We start from the raw sequence: 24,890 nt of genomic DNA on the forward strand, positions 1-24,890 counted from the left end.
GGAAACTCTCCAGTTCTCACAGATGTATCAGATGTTTTTAATAATGAATTGAAAAAGCGTGTGTTCCATGTACTGTTATTGTCACTGAGATACATTATCGAGCAAGTTGATTACTGCCGATTTCCATTAGTTATAATTACATGTGCTAGAGTGCTAGACAAAGTTATTGGCACATGAAGTGTAAACCTTTTTCAGAGATTGGATTTAGTTTTAAAGTAAACATTGATATCTTTGCATTAAGCCAATACTGAAATGTAAAGAAATGGTAAAGCTTTGGCAGCTCTCATCTCCTGAATTCAGTTAATCCATTAGAAGTCAATCTGTAGGATAATGTTTGAAGGGGCTTAAGAATTGGTATTGTTAATACCAGTTAAAATAATTTACAAAGGTGTCCATTAAATTTGTCAGCAAGGTGTTGACAGACAAAAACAGGGCTGGCACGGGATCCACCCAGAGCTATTCACATTAAATGTCAGTTAATAATGTCTGTTATAATTTTAGTAAATAAATGTCTGAAAGTTCAATATTAAAGCTTTCTCCCAGTAATGTACCTAAATCTTTTACCAAACCTATTTAAATCCTCATCACGAAAAGTTAAGCATATTCTCAATGGGTTCATAAGCTTTGCTGGAAGAGTACTTGTAATTTTCTGAAACTTCATGGGGTCATGTTCACTCTCCATCCATTAAACCAGAAAGAATAAGACAAGTTCAAGCTAAAAAAATTAAAATAAAAATAAAGGATTAAAACCAGGAAATGTTTAAAAGTGCCTCTTAAATATCATATTGCCATTACTTTAAAACAATCATTTAGAGTGATTGTTGAAGGGTCAATTATTTTTTTAAAAAATGTCATTCACTGAAAGACTGTATTTGGATTATATTGTGAACTAGGATGAAAACTTATATTCACAAGTAGGACTTTGTAATATACACACACACACACACACACACACACACACACACACACACACACACACATCATCTCCTAAATTCAGCAGGTCCTAATAACTCCAAAAGGTAGAATACAACCTACATGGTACATAGTAAATTCTTGCATCTTTGATATCTTACCTTGTTCCTAAACCTGTCATATCCAGTGTCTTGATAGATAGAATTTGAATCACTTTCCTTGCTGAATGAAAGGATAATATGTTTGCATGTGAATTTCCCTCCCTCTCTCTCTCTTCAAAGTGTAACAAGGATTTTTGACATTGCATCCTCATATGTACATTGATTCTCAACATAGTTTAGAGCTTTTATAATATTTATAATCAGAAAATATACCTATAAATTTAGGTGAAATAATGTAAACCCATATTTATATATGTATATACAATCCATGTAGTTACTTATTTTGTAGAAATGCAATATAAATACAGCAAATTGTCATTTTAACCTTTCTGAAAAATAAAGAGAATGGCACTAGGAAGGCAGTACTAATATTTATTGATTATTTATTATATGCCAGACACTATAATGGAGGCTTTAAATGTTTTATTTTATTTCAAGGTGAAAATATGCTTTTGATGGAAATTTTGTTATCCCCATTTTGCAGATAAGAAATCTGAAGTTTAGTGACCATTTTGGTTTTAAAGTGCTATGCTGTGCTAAACTCACAATCAAAGACCTTTTTATTATTTGTCATCTCTCTGCCTACTCTATTTAACTATCTCTCATTGGTTAAATTCAAAGCTATTAAGTCTTCACTCTAGAATTCTAGAGTGTTTGTCCTGGATTTAATTTGGAGATTTGTTATGCAACTTGTAGACAAGACAAATCTGTGGCAGCAAAGTCATAAATAAGCAATTGTAGAACATTGTAACTGCTATCTGTAACTGATTGTGATAGAACTGGATGTAATGTTTGCAGCACTTACAAGCCACCCTTTCAGGGCTGCACCTAGAAGATAACAGAAGGTTTTGGCGACATTTATGGAAACAAAACTAGACAGTAAATTAATCAACAAATGTCTATTTTATTTAAGAACACATACAAAGCACTGCCGTTTGCTTGATTTTGGTTTGGGTTGCTGTAAACAGACAGGACAGGGATTTCACTTTCTGTCAAGGCTTCATTCTCTCTCACTCCAAGTTTTTATTTCACTCCATGTCTGAAGTCCCCAGAGAATCAGGAAAAATTATAAATGATAGTTTTCTTCCTGTGGAAGGATTCCTTTTCATCACATAGTCTTCATGTTTGTGAAATAAAAGTACTTTAAAGATTACAAAATAACAAGCATGCTTTTTTTTTTTTTTTTTTTTTTTTTTTTTTTTTTTACATTTAGAAAGCTTAAGATACAAAATGGTAAAATTTAATGTTAGAATATCAGTAGTGGGCATATGAGTGTTTATTGTAAAATACTTTAACTTTTCTGTATATTTGAACATTTTTGCCAAATGCAGCGGTTCATACCTACAATCTCAGCACTTTGGGAGGCCAAGGTGGGCAGATTGCTTGAGCCCAGGAGTTTGAGACTAACCTAGGCAACATAGCAAGAACCTGTCTCTAAAAAACGTTTAAAAAACAAAAATTAGTCAGGCATGGTGGCGTGTACCTATGGTCCCAGCTACTCGGCGGCTGGGGTAAGAGGATCTCTTGAGCCCCGGAGTTTCAGGCTATGGTAAGCCATGATCATACCACTGTACTCTAGCCCCTGGGTGACAGAGCGAGACACTGTCTCAGGAAAAAAAAAAAAAAAAAAAAAGAAAGAAAGGAAAGGAAGGAAGGAAGGAAGGAAGGAAGGAAGGAAGGAAGGAAGGAAGGAAGGAAGGAAAGAAAGAAAAGAAAGAACACTACAACAAACACAGGGGCTTTAAAGCCACAATTAAGTACAGTCTAGTAATCACACACCAACTACTATTTGTTGCTGCCAAGGGTAGGAATTAAAAGGAAACTTTACTTCCTCAGATTTATTTCTATTTCATGCAAAAGCTTGTGATATCTGACAGGAAAAATTATTTCCATTTTCTATATGAAAGAGTATTTGTAGAAAACTTTACCAGTAAAACAGAAAATGGATCGCTGAACTGCTTTGAAATTCTGGATCTCCTCGACGAAGAACGAAAAGGAAAATTATGCCCATCATGTTGGTGAGGTTCTTTCTCTCCCTGGGTTGTCCTAGAGCAACAACTTTTTAAATTTCATTAGGATCCAAAAAATAGAAAATGTAAAGAACAATCACAGATAGGGTATTGAAACTCTATTACGTGCAGTACACTGTTGGAAACATAGGAAGAATATGTGTGTGTGTGTGTGTGTGTGTGTGTATTCACGTAACTTTTCACTATCTTCAATTTACAGGTGACTCAGTCAGAGAGACAAAACTAACATAATGAAAGAAGAGACAATTTAAAACCAAACCCTCACTAAATAAAAATTGAGAGAAGAGGACTTGAGTAGAGTGATCAGACAGAATTAATATATTTAAAGAAAACTGCAGGGAATGGCCTGAGAATTAAGAAATCCTCAAAAACATTTCAACACTTAGTCATAACCCATGTTAATTAAGATCAAGATCATATTGCGTAAGTGATTTTGAGTCCATTTTATAAATATTATATTACATGATAACTTATTAGTATTTTTCTAGCTATGACTTTTCATTGCTGCCAGGAATTCTATCATATGGGCATATATTATTCTATTTTTTCAATCCTTTCTTGTGGACAGTCATGTTTGGTCAGCATTTAACTAGCATTCAAATAATGTTGATGAATAATTCTTATATTGAATATTTTGATATTTTTATATAGTCGAATAAATCACTCGTCTTTAATTGTGGGTTCTTCCTTTGCTTTTATCTTTGAGGTCTGGAATAATGGATGATTTTTAGATCACAGATGAGGACAACAACAGGTGTTCTGATTTAAGGAAAAATCACATATGAAAATCAATTTCTACAAGAGATTAAACTGAACAAATTCTTCATTCTATATAACTGATTTCCCACAATATCTCTAACTACAGATGTGCTTAAGATATAATTCCATTTTTAACAATTTGTTGTGTACATTTTAGTGAATAAATTTGGATTGATAAGTACATTGAATTTGTTTCACCTTAAATTAGATACATTTTCTAAAGGTAAAATTAACTATCACAGATACTGTAAACATTTGAGTATTTTAAGTGGATTTTATTAATATGCTGCAGAATATTCTATATTAACATTATGTTTAAAAATTATTTTAAGAGTTTCCACAATGGCATCCACAGACCAGACTATTTGTATCCAGCATATCAGAAATTCTGATAAGGTTTTACTGAAAAATAAATTATTCTTATAAATACAGAGAGTATTTCCAGGGTGAAAATGGATTGCTGCCACGCTTTCTCTGGTAGTATAAGTATTCTGTTTCCTTTGAAGATTTAATATTTTTCCAAATGTAGCTGTATGAAAAAGCTGAAGTGCAGCACTTCCTGAGGAAGCATTTGTCACTTACCCACATTTACTGTGTTTACTGTCCTCTGTGTATTGCTAAACTTCACTTTTAATAGGAGAAAATTGGCCTTAAACGGGAAGCAGTATTTTACTGCTGAGCAAGAAACTATCTGTATTCCTCTTTCAAACCCTGCCTTAGAAGCATGTAGAATGCTTCTTGACCAAAGGAGATGGTATGAATATTCATGTGTTTTATGAATCACAGAGTTGAGGCCGTATGGTTTTCCCATTTATCAATTACCGGTTTAGGATTATCCAGCCGAGGAGTTGAACTGATTAACAACGCTCTTTTTGTTTGCTCAGTGTTGAGGTGAAACAGCCCAGTGACAACTGTATTATTTCTTGCCTCTTCAGCTGTCCACACTTGTGCAAGAAGCTTAACATCCTGTCAGGTTTCATCATGTATCCTCTTTATTACCACGTTGTGAGAATTTGTATAGTTGTAAATCAGAATGACTTTTTAAAGTTTAATTTCTCATTGCAGAAAAGACCCCATGGTTACTATGCCTAACAAGCATGGCCAATCATGCCCATCATAAATGATCTCAGGTATGCTTGGCATCTGACTGGAAAATTAAAATTTTAAAAGTTAATGCTACAAGCGGTGGAGAATAGCAGCTGCAGTGAGAACTCGGCTGTTATAGAGAACGTGGAATTAATCAGACAGACACAAACTCACCTTCATTGACGAAGCTAGCATATTTAGTTTGGTTTTGTTTTACATTTGTTGTTGTTTTTCTTTCATTTTTCCTCTAACAGCCTATCTTAATTCTTATTTAAAATGTCACTGGGAGATTTCTTCTGGGACTGCTACTACTGATATTAAAATTTAAAAACCAAACAACAACAACAACAAAAAAAAAACCCCAGCAAACGCAGAATCTTTTTGTGGTTTGAGAACTCTGCTTTGCAGAAATTCTAAATTCTAAACTCTCTTTGAAAAAAGAAAAAATGTACTAACAGGATTGATCTCTCTCTCCTCTCTCTCTCTTTCTCCCCTACTCCTGCCTTCATCTCCCCCATCTCCCCTTCCTTCATATTTACTTTCATTAGTATGCAGTGGTACCTTTTAATGGGATAGTGTGGAAATGAGCAAAGCTTGAAAGGGCTTTCTTAAGAATATTTTCACTTTAAATGCTTAAGTAGCAATCTTTTTCAAGGGAACAATGAGCCTGCTGGTCTGCTATTTAGCAGCTTAGATTTAGATCCAAACTTTTCTTTTGCACTGTTACATACTGATTCTCCCTTTATCCCTTCCTCTGTTTCTCTGTGGTTTAGTTTTCTGTCTTTGACTGAGGTCTTCTATTTCAGTTTGTGTGTATATAAACATGCCCATGCTTTGTTCTCCTTTTCAGTGATGGGCAGCCAGCTTCAAAGCCACAGAATGCTGCATTTTTAAGAATATTTCAGTTATTGCTACACTTTTCTTTTATTGTGAATACACAGGCTATCAAGCTGCCCCTACAATTTACTAAATATCTCAGTAAAGTCAACTCCCTGTCATTTAGTTCTTTCTTCACTGAATCCAACTTTTACTATTAACCTATTTGGAAAAGAGTCAGAAAGGAGAGAAAGAGGGACTGCCCTGCACTTCAGTTGTTTAAAACTAACACCTCTGCCCTAGTGTGGAAGCATCTAATTTTCTCTGTGAATCTCGACTACACAAGAGGCAAGTTAGCACTTCTAACAGTAAGGAATCTACAGTAAGGAATCTCTCAAACTGCTTTTGCTGACGGTCTGAGCGATTGAATCATTTATCCTACAAAACAAAACTGATGAAAAACAAATCTACATATTTTAAGTGGGTGTAAAAGAAGTCTATAGTTTGGGAAAACAAACTGAACTTTTGGGGTTGGGGAAGTTAATTTGCCATGTAGGATGCTATCACATCAAAACAGACTACGCTTTTAGATTTTTTTCTCTCAGATCCAAGCCTATCATTCCATGCAGAGAGCGTGACTTTGGCTGTCTGAGATTCTGAAAATTCTGTTTGTGAAGCAATGAACAGTGTCAAATTCTTTGTTCAACATTCTGAACACCAAGTCTCACATTGTAAATTCTGTTTTTCTGGTTTCTAAATCCTGAGTGGTTGCATGCAATATACATATGGATGGAGATTAGAAAGCTTCCGTCTGCATAAGTTCTTACTCTTTGCAAGGCGTGTGCTTTTTTCAGTGAGTGTGACTCAAGTATATCCATGCTCATTTTTTTTCTGATGAGTGAGTTAAATTGTTTGATTTACATTTTATCAAATACACTTTCAACATATACATTCTCGAAAACTCTAACACTGCATCTCATTCTGCTTTAGATTTGGTATATTCTAGATCACTACATAGCCCCCCAAAAATTATGTATTCATTACCAAAACAAACTGAACAAAAGACAAGAATAGATAAATGAATGTGTAAGAGAGAAAAATAATGCATTTTATCTTTCAATTTTATGTCTTCAATGCTAAGGTTGTTTTCCAATAAGGTGGATCTCTCACTTATTCTATCATCCTCCTTTCTCAAACACTTTAGTCTTCTGTTCATTTTCTTTCCATATTCCAGCTCACATGCAAAAATATCAATGACAAGAATTCTGTATAGCTATACTGCCATCTTTATAATTCAAAATCTTGTCAATTCCAGTCACTGATTCAGCTGCTTAGGCTGAAAAATAATGTATAATATTCTTAAATTTTTCTGCATGGTGATTGCAACTTTAGGGAAAGCTGCACTCAGCAGACAACCGACAGAAAAAGTTGGCTTAAGATTTTTAAGTTCACTAAGTTATAAATGCACAATCATCAACAGGCAAGTCATGACAAATGTGAAATCAACCTGAAGCATGAAACCAAACATCTAAAAATAATATAAATATGTTGTCCCTATTTGTACAAAATGAGTATTTACTCAATCCCTTTTTAAATAGACTTTAGTTTTTTAAAGCAATTTTACGTTTACAGCAAAATTGAGCAGAAAGTGCAGAAAGTTTCCATATGCCTCACTGTCCACAAACATCAACAGCCTGCACCAAAGTGGCACCTTTGTTACAGCATACCTTTGTATTTGTTAGTGAAAAGAGATGACTCCCAAGTGTTGAATCCTTTAACACCCTGGGTCAAAAATCCCATTTTTAGCTCAAGTCTCAAGTCTTGCTAGAATGCATTATTTCAAGAGACAAGTCATCTTTCAGTGCTGCTAAATACATAGTACTAAATTAGTTACTGAAAACATGCTGTGTTCAGTATATAACACAGAAGGGATGCTAAAAGTAACAACTCGGTGTCAACAGAAGCACTAGTTGATTTGTAGATGTAAACTGGCAAATACCTCACCGGGGGTAAATACTGGATATGCAGTACAGCCATCATTGAGACTTCTCCTCCGTCTACTCTTGGCAGTAGTTCCTACTTATAGGTAGACAAAATTCCAGATGTAATCATTTCAACTTTCAAGCCCTGCTTCCTCAATCTGCTTCCTAGTGAAACTATTGAAATTGAAGCACTACAGAGAAATTAAAATAGAACTTGTCATTTCGAAAGTCTTATAATGAATTAAACTGATTTTTAAGCCAAACAAATCCTAATATTCTAGTGTAATAAAATAAAAAGAGACTTAAGGGCAGACTAAATTATCTAAAAGAGATGCTAATTAGGAACAATAAATGCTTGAATAGCCTAGGCTTTTTTGGGCTATCATAAGATTATAGACATGCTGATTCTGTAAAGTCAAATGGTGGATCTTTCTAGTAGCAATTCCAGTATGAATACCAATTCTCAGTATTAAATGCAGTGTGTTGCAGACACTTGCTAAGCTCATGAATCAGTAAGATTTCTATCCTATTTGGCCATCCAGCTCTTGAATAGTAAATACAAAAGCCTTCAAAACCTGGGTTCCGCAAGCCTTCATTGTATTAGAGACAGATGTATTTCTTTTAACGAATCAGGACTATGAGTAATGATTCTATCAAAGAGTTCTGGGAACATTAACAGAAAAGAGATTTCTTATGACATCATGTCCCTCAGTGTAATGTTTATGTATAATCCATGTGGACCATGTATATTTTATACAATTATTGATGAGAAAAGGGATCCCTTTAAGCCTTTGCTCATTAAATGATGTTTCTCCGCCATTCTCTTATCTTGCTGCTCTGAGGCTTCTCTAAGTGGTTGCTGGTGGTGTATCTACTCTGCCTTTCTCTGCAAGCATCTTCTCTGCTTCAAGAATACTTCCCAAAGCCAGTTCTTATTGTGATTGCCTCGTCGCTTTTGCCAGTATAGCCCTCGGCAGCCTACCCCCACAAACTGTTTACAAATAATGGTTGTTTAAGAGTCAGTTAAGCATTCATCATGCTCTTGCTTTGCAGGAAAATAGGCAGTAAAGTAGAAAAGCTGAGGCCATCATCAAATATTATAACACACTTCTGATTGGAGTTTTCCATTTCAAGGCCAACAATATAGAGCTGAGAATAAGTTGTTACTTTTTGTACTTCTTGAAACTACTTCATCATTGTTCAATATTTATTGAGCACTAGTGTTATTGAAGTCAATTTTACAACAATTTATTTCTATCCATTTTTGTCTTAATCTTTTTTTAAATTTTGGATAGGAATGTTCACATTTCAATCCTGACACACAAAAATTACTTTATAAATATTTGGTGTGTGGGTGAATGAAGAAAAGGTTTCCTTTTGGCATTTGTGGTTTTCTCTTCACAATTAAAGTATTTAATGAAATGAGGAGGGAGCAGCATGACCAAATCCATATGCACAACATATTTGGGTGTTGCTATTCCTTTAAGCGTTGAATTTTTTTTTCTTCCAGTGTTTACAAAACAGTAACAGGTTTTTTATCTTGGCGTAATGTTATCAAAAAATAAAATACTGTGGAAAAGAAAAAGGGAGCCTTTTTTCGTAGTGATACCCTAACAGAAGGGATTGGTGGTTTCAATCTGTGTGCTACTCGATTAAAGGCAGACAGTTACTTAGGGAACATTACGTGTGGTTTGAATGGCTAAGAATAGATGTGTTCAAAGCACAGATATCAATGTCTTAAAAGCCACTCCTGGGATAGACAACAGCTTCTTCTTTAAGCCACTTAATTTTTTGTCTGGAAATTAATATTTCATTATTCCTTGGAGCACTTGACGTGGTCTTTATGGTTTGAAGATGTGCAGCAACCACCAAACAACCTAATATTAAGCTGTGTCTTCAAAACCCATAGAGAGAAGGTGCTGGAACTAAATGCTTTGGCACATGACTAAAGTAATTAACTGTGGTAGACAGATTTAATGCTATAATGGTTTATTTTAATCAAGAGCAAAAGTAGGGAGGGACAGGGCAGGAGAAGGGATGGCTGCAGTGGGAAAGTTAAAAATTAAATAAATAAATGTCAGAGTTGCCTATGTCAGGAACAGCGGCTCCCTGCTACTTTCTGAACTATCATGTGCAAAGATGTTGATTTAGGCTCCTGCTGGTAAACATGCTTTTTTATAACCTCAACTCATCCATATTTCACACAAGAGACTTCATAAAAGAGACAGATTTATAATTTTCTGTCACTGAATTCAAGATTACCAATTATTTCTTTATTGAAATTTTTGCATCCTTTACTAGAATAGGTATTCATAGTTTTATAGACTCAATTTAGATTTATGAAGCCTAAGAGTTTTCTCCTGCAGCAACTCACAAAAACATTCTACTTCAAATATGCAGTGCTTCAATCAATGTAATTATTTCCAGGAACAAGCCACAAGTTTTAGAATTTAAATGCTTTAATAATTCTATATTCTTGGATTGTGTAATGATTATGCATGAATGAAAAATAAGGATTTTTGAGGGCAAAATATATGGGAATATTTAAAGTTCACTTTGTAGATTAATTGGACATTCCTACTTAAAATTTTAACTTTTCTCTGTGTACCATTCAAGATTTAAAACTTTCCAAATTATATCAATAGCATACTTTCAGAACACTAATTATATTGAAGTATGAAGAAATGACAGAGGATATCAACCCAAATATTATGCAGTAAAACTGCAAAAATGAGGGTAGGAAAGTCTAGGAAATGTGTGTTATCTTTTGACCCCAAGAGCTTAGGGACAGGGACGTCAAAGGCATAAATGACATGTCATATTATCTACAGGTAATACACTCTATCGTGTTGATGTAGCTTTATCTCTATAGTAGTTCTTATATGGTGGAATTTGTGGGGGTGTTAGAAAAATATAATCAGGCAAATTTCCTGTATAATAGTCTGAGAAATGGCTAGAACATAGAGAAAAACTGTGTAACGTATGACCTGAAGAAGCTGGCATTTCCTAGAAGGTTAAGAATGATCCTCTTCAGCCTGAAGAGATAAGTAGGGATCCCAAAGGAAGAGAGACACAGGGTTAACCCACACTTTGACTTTTGAAGATTGAGAAAGAGTGATTAGTTCCAAGTAGACACAGCACCTCTCTGACCAGGGTACATGGGCCAAGAAGCAGAGTGGAGGCTGGATGTCATCCCTCCAGCCACCAGGAGCACTGTACCAGCACCCCCATGCAGAGCCATTTCATGCCACTCCTGCCTAGATCTCAGGAAGCTCAACAGCAAGGGCAGGTATAGAAAGTGAGACCCATATTCCTCTTTTTTTCAGACGCTACACCTGTTTCCCTGCACACACCTTGGCTGTGAACTCATCACTCAGAATGGTAATATTCAAAAAGGTTTACTGAACAAATAAATAAAATAGGAAAAGGTCTCTATAAAGGCTAAAGAGACACACATAACTCTCAGAATGGAGGAATATTCAGATTTAATTCTTTCTGTCTAGCTAAAGATTGCTTGTATAGTGTCTGTTCATATCCTTTGCCCACTTTTTGATTTTTTTTGTTTTTTTTTTTTTTTCTTGTAAATTTGTTTAAGTTCCTTGTAGATTCTGGATATTAGCCCTTTGTCAGATGGATAAATTGAAAAAAATTTATCCCATTCTGTAGGTTGCCTGTTCACTCTGATGATAGTTTCTTTTGCTGTGCAGAAGCTCTTTAGTTTAATTAGATCCCATTTATGTGGCCAACAAACATATGAAAAACAGCTCATCATCACTGGTCATTAGAGAAATGCAAATCACCAGTGGTCATTAGAGAAATGCAAACCACAATGAGATACCATCTCATGCTAGTTAGAATGGTGATCATTAAAAAGTCAGGAAACAACAGATGCTGGAGAGGATGTGGAGAAATAGGAACACTGTTACACTATTGGTGAGAGTGTAAATTAGTTCAAACTTTGTGGAAGACAGTGTGGTGATTCCTCAAGGATCTAGAACCAGAAATAACATTTGACCCAGCCATCCCATTACTGGATATATACCCAAAGGATTATAAATCATTCTACTATAAAGACACTTGCACACGTATATTTACTGCATCACTGTTCACAATAGCAAAGACTTGGAACCAACCCAAATGTTCATCAATGATAGATGGATAAAGAAAATGTGGCACATATACAGCATGGAATACTAAGCAGCCATAAAAAAGGATGAGTTCATGTCCTTTGCAGGGACATGGGTGAAGCTGAAAACCATCATTCTCAGCAAACACAGGAACAGAAAACCAAACACTGCATGTTCTCACTCATGAGTGGCAGCTGAACAATGAAAACACGTGGACACAGGGAGGGGAACATCACACACCAGGGCCTGTTGCGGGGTGGGAGGCTAGGGGAGGGATAGCATTAGGAGAAATACATAATGTAGATGACAGGTTGATGGATGCAGCAACCACTGTGGCACGTGTATACCTATGTAGCAAACCTGCACGTTCTGCACATGTATCCCAGAACTTAAAGTATAATAATTAAAAAAAGATTGTTTGTATATACTAAACATAATGTTTATAGTTTATGTTAATAGTGCTTGACACTTTCACTTTCAAGATTTTCATGTTGATCCTCACTAGAGCCCAGTAAGATAGATAAAGCCAGATATTTTTATACAAATTTTAGAAATTAATGAACAATATTTCAGAGAGGTTAAGTGGCTTGTCTAAAATTATACAGGTAGTTAGATATGACCATAAGCTGAACTCACCTTCTGAGTGCAAAAGGGAGACAGAAAGTACTGTTGAGATTAAAATGAGACAAATGACATACCTGGGATAAGGAGATTGTATTAAATGATTGCTTTTCTTTGAGAAGATATTTTGGGATGATTATTTCCAACTTTCGCTGAATATTGATGGATAGCAGAACTCATGGAAAATATAGAGAGATTTTCCACAGCTGGATGAAATATTTCTCTGGTTTTCTTTATCTTTCAGGTATTTTCAGAAAATGCAGCAACTCAGATTAATTTTCCCGTGTTTCTCAGTTAGTGCTGTTTGTGAGTGTGTGTGTATGTATGTGTGTGAAGGTATATGAGTCATTTGATATTGGATGCAAGAGTAACTGCAACCCATTCAAGGAGGTCCAGAAGAGGATACAAGGATAATGATTTAAAAATTGATTTTTTGTGTGTGAAAATTGAGGATAGGTAAGTATTCATTGAGCACTCTTCAGGAAATCAAAAACCAGATATGAAGGCGATCTGGTTGTGACATCTGTCACCCCATTGATCACCAACTTTGATTTGGATTGATGTGGCTGGCTAGGCGGGCATCCCTTTCCTCCCTACCATGTCCCATGCATCCCTCCTGAAGCTGCATGTTTGGTCAAAGAGGATGACATTCCCAGATAGAGGAAGACCATTATTCTTGTCAAGAGTAGCTGTGCTCCCCTGCAAGAACCTGCAAACAGCTCAAAATAAATAGATAGATAAATAAATAAATAAAAGTCTATAACATAAAGGACTCCAGGTTCATTCATTTTATTTCTCTTGTCTTTGTCTAAAATTTTAAAAATTACATGAAAATCCTAGGCTAGCTGGGGTGGTCATTAAGACTCCATATTTTGTTAAGATGTCATGAAATGCAAATGTTAAGCATTTTTGAGATTCTTTAAGTAGTATAAGAATTGTAAACATTCTGTTTTATGAGTGATGTAAGTGCACTGTATGAAATGTTGAAAAGTCACATTGCCAATGAGTTGAAATTGTGCAATTCTGAGTTTCTATTTATCCTCAAGAGCATATTGTTTTTATATTTTAAAAACATAAATATAACAAAGTATGGTATCAGAGGCACTTTATAGTCAGATTTAATGGTGCAAACACTGAGTTGCTGTAATACCAAAAGTACAGTATAATGTAAAGATAACAATATAGAAAACCAGAGCAAGAAAGTACATTTTATGTAAAATATTTTGACTCACAGTATCCTAAAGCGGGCAAAAATAAATGCTAGACTGTAACCTTCACATACTAGTGTTCATAAACATACCAACAGTAAGATCTGGGATTCACAAAGCCCGTCTTGGTCCATTTATTTTCCATCAATGTGTCTGTCTTTTAAGTGATACATTGAACAGAAGAGAGACATACAATCAGTGAAGTTTTCAGGATTCATTTTGATGGAAACAAAATGAAGTAAACTCATATTTTCTAATTGTGAGCTACACCATTTTCTCTTGATGCATTGATGTTTATCCCTTGTTAGTATGGGATCCATTTCTAAAAACACAGTTTGCAACTACTTCTAAAGCCCAGAAATCCCACATCTCAATTTGCATCTGTTTTAGTGGCTTAAGAATATGCAGCAATTTTTAAGCACTGTTGAAACGAAGCTCATAAGAATGTAAAATGAACAATGAATGAGAAATCTGGGTGGTAAGACTTTAAAATGTCAATAGATTAAGCCCTCCTTGGTTTCTAATGCTACATTTTCAGATTTCTTTTTGAGAAGAAATTTCTTTTTACTTTATTTGTTTCCCTTTTTTCATAAGATTTAAGAAATCCTCCCAAGATTTTCCAAGTTCCTTTTGGGGACTTTCCATAATGACAGCTGCAGGCTGTTGCTTCAGGTGACTGTGAAATCTTCTTCATAGAAGTCACTTGAAATTATGCTCGTAGTAATCATATTGAATTTACCCTGAAAATAGAGCAAATAAATATGTATAGGATCAATTTTTACATTCAATTAAATATTTGCATTTTATTCAAATAATTAACATGAGGATGAAAATTATCTTGTGAAGCACATTATACACATTTCTATAGCATGCATTACTTTACTGGAGTTAAAATATCACCATTATGCCTGATAGCACATGTGGAAGCAAATCCTAGGAATGAATCATTTATAGTAAACATCCATATGTTTTAGTAAACACAATTGCAGGTTTTCCAGAGTAAGCAAATGTGTGAATTCTTTAAATGATACTAAAGAATGAAAATAGTCCTACTTTCATATGCCAAAAGGAAAAAAAAACCACTATGTCGCATAATTTGAGATTGTAACAAAATCATAATGATGAAAATAGTAACAAGTACTTATTTGGGTTTGATACATATATTTTATATGTAACTGTGACACTAAACTTAAAATTGAAGCTCTATTTTCCTCTTATTTTATAGAAGGCTTGCCTTAGACTAGTAGGCAAGTCAGCAATTTGGGGGCGATAGACGTGGTAGAACTTAAGATTTAGTCTTAAAGAACTGGTCAATTATAATAATAGCTAACCCTCACATAGTATTTACCATGCTGAGGCACTGGGCACTTTTCTAAGTACTTTCCATATATTAACTCTTATAATCTACCTCATTTGGTTGATTCCATTATCGTCTTCATTTTACTGATGAGGAAACTGAGACACAGAGTGATAAAATAAGTTGCCAAAGGTCACACAGCTAGTAGAAAGCAGCGGAGATTCAAATGCAGGCATTCTAGCTCTGGAGTCTGCTTCATGAGGCTTCATCTTAGATGCAAGTTCTGCAGCTTAAATGGCTCAAAGCTGACCTGACTGATCTAATTAAATGATTCTGATAATTCTGATTCTCAAAGCTTTAATTTGTAAATAGTCAAACAAATTAGATGTCACAGGAATCTTTTTGCTTTGCTTCCCTTTCTGCAGTACCTGTAGTACACTGGGATTTCTAGTGGCACTAACGGTGGTGGCACTGCCCCCCTCTCTGACATAGGGACTTCATTGTCCTGAGACCCTTCACATTTTCAGAACTTCGTGATCACATGACTTTGCAGAAAAAATTTTAGCCTTTATTACAAAAGGTTTTATTTGTGTGTAGCTGCCCCCTAGGGAAAGTATATACGTTTATGATACCTTTTACGTTGTCTTTTCAAAAGAGACATTGTGGGAGGGAAAGGCGGTATATGAAACCATTACTATAAATAGTAATGTAAATACTTTCTATGAAAAATTCATAGGAATGATCTCTGATGGATCAAAGACAGTGAACTATACAGACTTGACTCCTTCCTAAATATCCTCCCACAGTCCTTCAAGACAGCAGCATTCCGAGGCTACAAATCAGGAGACTCAGGAATCAGGTAGCAATTCAGAAATATACCAGCAGGGCTCCAGCAATGCCTGTTCCAACCACATGACCAACACAGTTAGGACATGGACTATTGCCTAACCCTCAAGCCGATAATACCCGGGCCCATGGGGCATCACAAAACCAACCAATTCTGGTATTGTTGCACTTCATTTTACGTAAGTGTGGCTACATTTATTCACAGCTGTGTGAAGAGAACATCCTAAGTTTCTTGCAAGTCTTAGCTGAAGTAAGGGGCCAAAAGAAAGAAAATGGCCTCTGTTTTTTTTTTGTTTGTTTGTTTGTTTTTTGAGACGGAGTCTCGCTGTCGCCCAGGCTGAAGTGCAATGGCACAATCTCAGCTCACTGCGAGCTCTGCCTCCCGGGTTCACGCCGTTCCCCTGCCTCAGCCTCCCGAGTAGCTGGGACTACAGGTGCCCGCCACCTCGCCCGGCTAATTTTTTTGTATTTTTAGTAGAGACGGGGTTTCACCGTGTTAGCTAGGATGGTCTTGATCTCCTGACCTCGTGATCCGCCCGCCTCGGCATCCCAAAGTTCTGGGATTACAAGCGTGAGCCACCGCGCCCGGTGAAAATGGCCTTTTTAATATGAATGACCAGGTGTCCTAAAACCAACAGAGCCCAATCCTTTCGTCTCTGGGCTGGGTTTCACCTATTACTTTCAATTTATAGTTTCAGAAATGCATTTTACAACTAGTCTCACATCTCCTAGCACTGGTTCCTAACATAATCACTTCTAAAAACCTCAAAATTTATCTTTGTCATTGAAGTTCTATAATACGTTGAGCATTTTTTAGACTTATTAAGGTAAGACACTAATATTAGAAAATGACTACCTGATTTTTACCACAAAGAGCGATGTTTCACTGACAAATATGTGAGCCCCACATTAGAATAACACCAAGTGACATATTGAATTCTACATCACTTTACAACTATTGACTCATGCACCAAGCTGAGTTAATATTGTGTGCCCTGTTTAAAACCTTGTCCACATTTTGGAGGCTTTCTAGTTAGTGAACCCGCTGCTTAGGGATAAACATTGGGATTTCCTATCAGCATCCCTTTCTACCCTTATACTGACATTAGTGACCAAGCTGAGGACAAGCACTGTATTTGACAATCCAGGGGAGCAGAGAATAAGAAGAAACAATGTTAGGCAAAAATCATGGTCTTGTTTCCTTTCCAAGAGGACTTAAGAGAGTTGTGGGAGTTAGAGGAAAAACTGGACTTGGCAATAAGAAGAGTCAAGGCAATCTGGAACCCTCTTCGCCAACTTGGACCTTTCCACTCATCTCTGCCCTCCTGGTCCCATCTTGAAATTCATTGTCACATTGTAAGTGCCTAATAAAAAGTGAAAGTATTGTGGAAATGTTAATAATAATGTCTTTACGTACCAGGACTCAGGGACAAACAATCCATGTTCCCATTTCTTCGTTTTCTTTCCCTTCTATGCACTTTCCCAGACTCTCCTTACCTTGCCTGGCATTTTTTTCACCTTGGCGCTGCATTTCTTCACAGACAGTTGTTCACAGTCCTTCCATTCTTAGGGCAAATATGGTTCCCAGATTAGCATCACATTCCCCTTAGTACTTGATGTATGTTTTTTCTTTTCAGACAAGACTTCTGATCACGAAAAACAATCTTGCTCTTGGGTAATGTATTAGTCCATTCTCATCCTGCTAATAAAGACATGCCTGAGACTGGGTAATTTATAAAGAAAAAAGGTTTAATGGACTCACAGTTTCACATGGCTGGTGAAGTCTCACAATCACGGTGGAAAGTGAAAGAGGAGCAAAGTCATGTCTTACATGGTGGCAGGCAAGGGAGGGTGTGCAGGGGAACTGCCCTTTATCAAACTGTCAGATCTTGTGAAATTTATTCACTATCTCAAGAACAGTACAGGAAAACCCACTCCCATGATTCAATTACCTCACACCTGGTCCCACTCACAACATGTGGGGATTATGGGAGCTACACTTCAAGATGAGATTTGGGTGGGGACACAGACAAACCACATCAGGTAATTTGTATGAAAATAAGCTGGCAGTTATCAGATAATTGCCACATCTGTCAAAATTAATTATAGTCTCTTTTGCTTAAACAGGGAGAAAATAACCTTTCAAGTCAGTGTCTAACTAGGATATACTTATAGATTCATTTAGCCTTAACCATTTATATCTCCAGAAGTAAATGGCTTTTATTCCACTTAAAAAGATAAATTCTTAATGCAAAGTTTCATCTTTGGTCATTAGTACAGTCTCTCATATGAAAGAAGTCTCTGTAATTAATCTTATCACATATAATGGAAAGACACTCTACAATTCATGTTTTTCTACACCAGATCGATTCTTCATTCTTTACAACCAAAAGTGATGCTTTTGATAACAAGGTTCAAACTGTCAGTCTCACTAAAATTATTCTATTAGCATTGACAAGAACGATTTTTTTGGGGGGGGGATATCTCTGGCTCTGTCGCCAAGGCTGGAGTGTAGTGGCACCATCCCAGCTCACTGCAACCCTCTCCTGAGCCCAAGCCATCCTCCCACCTCAGCTTTCCAAGGAGCTGGGACTGCAGGTACATGCCACCACGCCTGGCTCATTTTTGTATTTTCTGTGGAGACGAGGTTTTACCATGTTGCCCAGTCTGTTCTTGTACTCGTGGTCTCAAGCAATCTACCCGCCTCTGTCTCCCAAAGTGCTGGTATTACAGGCATGAGTCACTGTGTCTGGCCCAACAAGAATGATTTTTAAATCATCTATAATTCCAATCTTTGCACCATAAATACTGGCTAACATTGTTATTATCATCTTCTCATTGATATATTTGTAAGGTACTTTAAATAGTCCCTGACTTGTCATAAAGTTCATTTATTCCATCACTATTATTATCATCTGATTCAGGCATCACAGCAGACTAATAAATTAGAAAATATTAAGATCCCAATTTACAGATGAAAAAATTGAGGCTATGAAGTTAGGTAACTTGTCAATGATTAAACAGCTAGTGATTGGGGCAGTCAAAACTTAATTGCAAACCTAGTTAACTCTAAATGAAGGATATGGACGATTCCCCAAATTTTGAATGTCTTTCTATTATGCTGCCTGTACATCTGGTTAATTGCAGAAGAAGAAAAAGTAAAACTTGTCAGTAATATGCCTCCTGACAATGAGGAAAAATTAGAAGAAATGAATATTTGAATATATACCAATAGCTTTTCAATTATTTGATCATATTATAGCAAAGACTTCATAATCTACCTATTCTACTTGATCACTTCTTCCAGTGGAAAAGGAATTCAGTAATATGATAAAGTGGCACTGCCTAAGCAAGTTGAGGAATGAAGAAAGGAAATTATGTAGACATCTGTTTTAGCAATAGGGGGGATGGATAATTCATATTCAAATTAAGTACACTGGGATTCAATGCTTTGGGGATATTACAATCCAGAAATAATATTGGGCCAAATATACATGGCTACACACTGTAAGCTTAGTGATACATCCCATAAGAAAATAAAATGGTAATAATTAAGCTAACCTAAAAGTAATTTATAATTAACAAGCAAGAATAATAGCAATTAAAATTCCTCACCAACACAGACGTTTCTGATTCACTAATAACAAATTGTCCTCCCCTAAAACTGAAGGAATATTGTCAAGCTTTGTGAAATATTTCTGGGTGCAAAACTGAATTAGTCTTCAGTATGCTCTAGAAGCTTGTTAATTTGGGTATATAAATAACAAATGTTAATGTCCTAGGTTACTAGTAAAACAAAACAAAACTCTCTTAGTAGTTAGTTGGATGTGGTGAAGTGCACCTGTAGTGCCATTTTCTAGGAAGACTGAGGCAGGGGAGGATTGCTTGTAAGCCAGAAGTTCAAAGCTGTGGTGCCCTATGATGGGTGCCTGTGAATAGCTCCCACGCTCCAGCCTGGGCAACATGCAAGACCCGGTCTCTGACAAAAAAAAAAAAAAAAAAAAAAATCTTAGTTATAGATAAAGATAAGAATAAGACAAGTCAATGGAATAAAACCCAACTTTTCCTTAAGAATAAAGGGGAACATCTGTATATTTGAATCAATTTGAGATTCTTCAGGGGATTGCTTAAAACCCATTAACAAGTCACAGGACAATTTTTGAGAATCACTGCTATAGAAAATATCATGCTCATCTCAAAGGGAATAAAATCTATCTTATCTCAAGTATGCTGTTTACAATAGAAATTATTTTTAATTTCTCAGAACTTGCAGACTTTACGGGGAACTTGAGAAGATCACATCTCTTTCTCACTCTGAGAAAATCTTCCCTGCACTCCAACTTCTTTCTTTCAATTCTGCATTCCTCATTTGGTAAAATGGCATCACCATTCACACAGCTAGTTTTGCACCAGTCCTCTCTCTCTCTCTCTCTCTTTTAATCCCACATCTCACATCCAATTCATGAACAAACACTGTCACCTCTACCTACAAAAATACATCTCAAAGTCGGTCACTGGGAAGTTAGTCCATGTCCTGGTCTCCCCTGGGTTTCTGCAATGGCTACCTGATTGGGCTTTCTATTTCCTCTTGTGCTTCCCTCCCCTCACTACTCTGCAACATAATCTTTCCAGAATGCAAATCAGATCATAACACTTTGATCGTCTCAGCTATCACTGGCTTCCCATGACACAGAAACCCAACATTCTTCCCAGCCTGTCCACTAACTGCCTCTCAGTCTCCTCTCCCTCTGGTTCTCTCCTCCCGCCCTCGGGGTAGTCACCTGGCCTTCTTTGCTCTTTTGAGAACACATCAGAAATGTTCCCACCTCGTGGACTTTACACTTGGAATTTTCTTCCCCTGGAACGCTTTCCTCAGGAATACATACATGGCGGCTTACATCTTTGCTGCATTTTTGTCTTGTTCTCGTGCCAATTCATCAGAGATCTCATCCCTAAACAGCGTTTCCAAAATGCACATTCTGTCACTCTGCATTCTTTTACCCTTTGTGTTTTTCTGCCTCACAGTTATCGCTGTGTAGCACTATATTACATTTTCAGTTGCTTAAATGTTTATTGGCTATCTTCACCACTGCAATGTAAGTTCTATGAGACAGGAACTTTTATTTATTTTGGAATCCCCCAGTCCCTATCAGAACTCCTAGTATATAGATCATGTTCACAAATATTTCTTAAGTGAATGAATGTCTACATTTGCATCTACACTTAGGTCATCTTTGGGACCCATTTAGAGGACTGCCTAATGCCACAACCAGGTGGTCAACTACTGGAGAGCTTCTCTAGAATTCGTCTTACTCATTCGAAGTACTCCTAATGCTTTCGTAGGCATCCTAAGACCCAGTGACAGTATTCTGATTTAGGCAAAAGCAGAAGAATGACAGGATTGATTTCAATTTTTCCCACTCACAGCTGGCTGAACATTTAACATTCCATATTTAATCTCTTGTTTCTAAAAAAGAGTTATCTTCTCACAATCTTCCCACCCTAGTCCCACTTTCAGAGAGATCTAAACCTTCAACCAAAGTGCCTGCTATTCATAATTCTACAACTATTGCAACCACACTCTGCCTCCTAATTTTGCACTCCCAGGGAAGGGAAAAAATGTTTAAGAGCCCAAAACTTTAACAAGCCTCTCCCTTTATTTCGTACGTCAGACTTCCTAGTTAGAAGGATTGCAAGTTGGAACCTAATTATATTTTAAATGAACTAAATACATTCCAATAAGGGGAAAATTATTTAAAAGATATATCCTGGCAACATTGTGAAAATCTAGTCGCAATAAGAACTTTTTTAACTTTTCAAAATAGAAGAAGTTGAATATTTTTAGAAGCCATAACTCAGCTATAATATTACTGAACATAGTGAATAATTAACATCAGACTATGATGTCATAATTGTTGGAAACATGATGTAGAAAATAAGGATATCTTGTATTTTTTGTATTAGTGATAAAAATAATAATTATAATACTATGTGACAGGCAATGTTACAAGCACTTTATATGTAGAAATTGCTGCCTTCAACCCTAATCCAAGCAACATAAAATCTTGCCTGGATTATTACAGTACTTCCTACCTGGTCTATCTGTTTCTGCCCTTCACCTCTTACAACCTATTTTCAGTACAACTGCTCAATTGTGGTTAAAAAGATAGGATATGCCCTATCACTTTCTTGATCAACACCTTTGGATAGCTTTCCCTCTGTCTTAGAGTAAACTGCAAAGATCTAACCATGTCCTGCCAGGCCCTCCATAAAGAAGCTCCAATGACCTCTCTCATAATACCTCCGACTTGCTCACACTGGTTTCCCTGCTGTTCTTTATACATTCCAGGCAGGCACAGTCCTTCCGCTGGGCCTTTGGGCCTGATTTTTTGTTTTTTTTTTAGACAGAGTCTCACTCTGTCGCCCAGGCTGTAGTGTAATGGCTCACTGCAACCTCCGCCTCCCAGGTTCAAGAGATTCCCCTGCCTCAGCCTCCTCCCCAGTAGCTGGGATTACAGGTGCCTACCACCACGTCAGGCTAATTTTTGTATTTTTAGTAGAGATGGAGTTTTGCCATGTTAGCCAGGCAGGTCTTGAACTCCTGACCTCAGGTGATCCACCTGCCTTGGCCTCCCAAAGTGCTGGGATTACATGTGTGAGCCACTGTGTCTGGCCTGCACCTGATATTTCCTCTACCTGCAACACTTCCATCAGATGTTTCCATGACTTCTTTCTTTCCTCCTTCAACCTTTCCTCAGATGTTGTCTTCTCAATGAAGCTTCTCTGACTACAAAATTTAAAATTCTAGCCCCACCCCAACCGTCTTCTTTCCTCCATTTTCTTCCATAATAACATATCACCATCTGATATATTATATATATTTACTCACTAATTTGTTTATTTCCAGATTCCACCTCATTAGAATACAAGCTTCATGGAAGGCATTTTTGACTGTTTCGTTCACTGTTGCAATCCCAGTCCTGAGAACATTGCCTGGTACATAAAAGCTGATAAATATTTGTTTATTAAACAAGATACCAGTCAAACAGTGAGATAACATTACATATCCATCGGTGACTAAAATCAAAAACACTGTCAACACCCAGTACTGGTGAGAATGTGGAGCAACAGGAACTCTCATTCACAGCTATGGGAATGCACACAGCACAGCCACTTTGGAAGAGACTTTGGCACTTTCTTACAAAGCTACACATAATCCTACCATATGATCCAGCAATTACATTCTGAGAAATTTGCCCAAATGAGTTGAAAACTTATGTCCACACAAAACCCTGCTCATAAATGTTTATAGCAGCTTTATTCATAATTGCTAAAAACTGCATGCAACCAAGATGTCCTTCAATAGGTGAATGGACTAACAAACTGTGGTATATCTATGCAATGGAATACTATTCAGTGATAAAAAGAAATGAGCTAACAAGCCATGAAAAGGCATGAAAACGCATAGAGGAAACTTAAATACACACACACACACACACACACACACACACATTGCTAAGTGAAAACAAAAATGCCAGTCTGAAAAGGCTAAAAACTCTATGATTCCAACTATGTGACACGCTGAAAAAGACAAAATTATGGAGAGAGTAAAAAGATCAGTGGTTGCCAGGAGTTTGCAGGGGAAGAGAAAGGGATGAATAGATGGAACACAGAAGATTTTTAGGCAGTGAAACTATTCTGTGTGATAATATACTAGGGAGTACATGACATTGTCCATTTGTCAAAACCCATAGAACTCTACAACACAAAAGATGAACCTTAATGTAAATTATGGACTTTAGTCAACAATAATGTATCAATATTGGTTTGTCAGCTTTAATAAATGTGCCATACTAGACGTTAATAATGAGAGAAATTATGTGTCTGTTTGGGGCCTGTGGGTGTAACAAAAAACTCTACTTCTGAAGCAAATTTTCTGTAACTTACAACTGCTCAAAAAAGTAATCTATTCATTTAAATAAGTAAATATGTTTAGCTACTAATTTGGTACTAGCTAAAATATTAGCCTTTGAATCCCATAAAAGCACTTTGATGTAATTTCTATCATTATCTTCATTTTGAAGATGGGGAAACTGACCCATCCATGTTGGGTGACTTTTCTAAGCTCACACAGCTACTACTTGAGAGCTGCAGGTGTGGAACCCAGAATGGATCATCTCCAGAAGCAGCACTCCCAATTATTATGCCATGTTACACACTCCAAAGACATTAAATGTACAAGGGATATAGGTTGATAAAAGAAGAGCTTCTGGTGGGGCACGGTGGCTCATGCCTGTAATCCTAGCACTTTGGGAGGCCAAGGCAGGCAGATCACCTGAGGTCAGGAGTTCAAGACCTGCCTGGACAACATGGTGAAACCACGTCTCTACTAAACATACAAAAATTAGCCAGGTATGGTGGCGCATGCCTGTAATCCCAGCTACCTGGGAGGCTGAGGCAGGAGAATTGCTTAAACCTGGGGGACGGAGGTTGCAGTGAGCCGAAATCAGGCCACTGCATGCCAGTCTGGACAGAGCAAGGCTCTGTCTTAAAACAAAAAAAAAAAAAAAAAAAAGAAGAGAGCTTCTTTTTATGATATATGGTGAGAGAGTGAATGCATCTATATGATAGTTGTGCTAAAAAGAAAATTACCATTCAAGAATGAAGTTAGTCTCAGGGTTTTGTTTGCTGTCATTGTTTACTATTTTTGTTGTTGCCTTTGAGGACAATTTAATCGCTGTTGACATACGTGGTCTTTTGGTGACAAACATGAACTTTTAAAACTGCTGCGCAGATTTCAATAAGGATAGGTACAAAAGCATGTCTTTTTTATTTTGCTTTTTAGTCTATTTGTAAGGCTATATGTTTGCTGTAGAGGGAAGAATTGATTGTCTAATTTCTGTAAAGGATTTTAAAATATATCTGAAGTGCCATTTATGTAAAGTTAGAGATATGGCAGGACAAGCCATTGAGTGTGAAACAGAAAATTCCAGTCAACTGATGAGCCCCCCAGGCACAACACAGAGGGCTTTACAATTTTCTTCT

General features: G+C 36.6%; 1 long non-coding RNA gene across 2 annotated transcripts in view; it reads right to left on the reverse strand.

The window, feature by feature from the left end:
• Positions 1–13,596: 13,596 nt before the first annotated feature.
• The window catches only part of LOC103886272, a 30,508-nt gene continuing 19,214 nt past the window's right edge, over positions 13,597–24,890 (reverse strand). For both annotated transcript variants that reach the window (XR_001906400.3, XR_649771.3), the window contains exons 5-6: positions 17,343–17,544; positions 13,597–14,442 (exon numbers count right to left, since the gene is read on the reverse strand). This is a non-coding gene — a long non-coding RNA (uncharacterized LOC103886272). The remainder of the gene's footprint in view (positions 14,443–17,342; positions 17,545–24,890) is intronic.

Source organism: Papio anubis, chromosome 1 (genome assembly GCF_008728515.1).
Source record: "Papio anubis isolate 15944 chromosome 1, Panubis1.0, whole genome shotgun sequence".
NCBI lineage: Eukaryota > Metazoa > Chordata > Mammalia > Primates > Cercopithecidae > Papio > Papio anubis.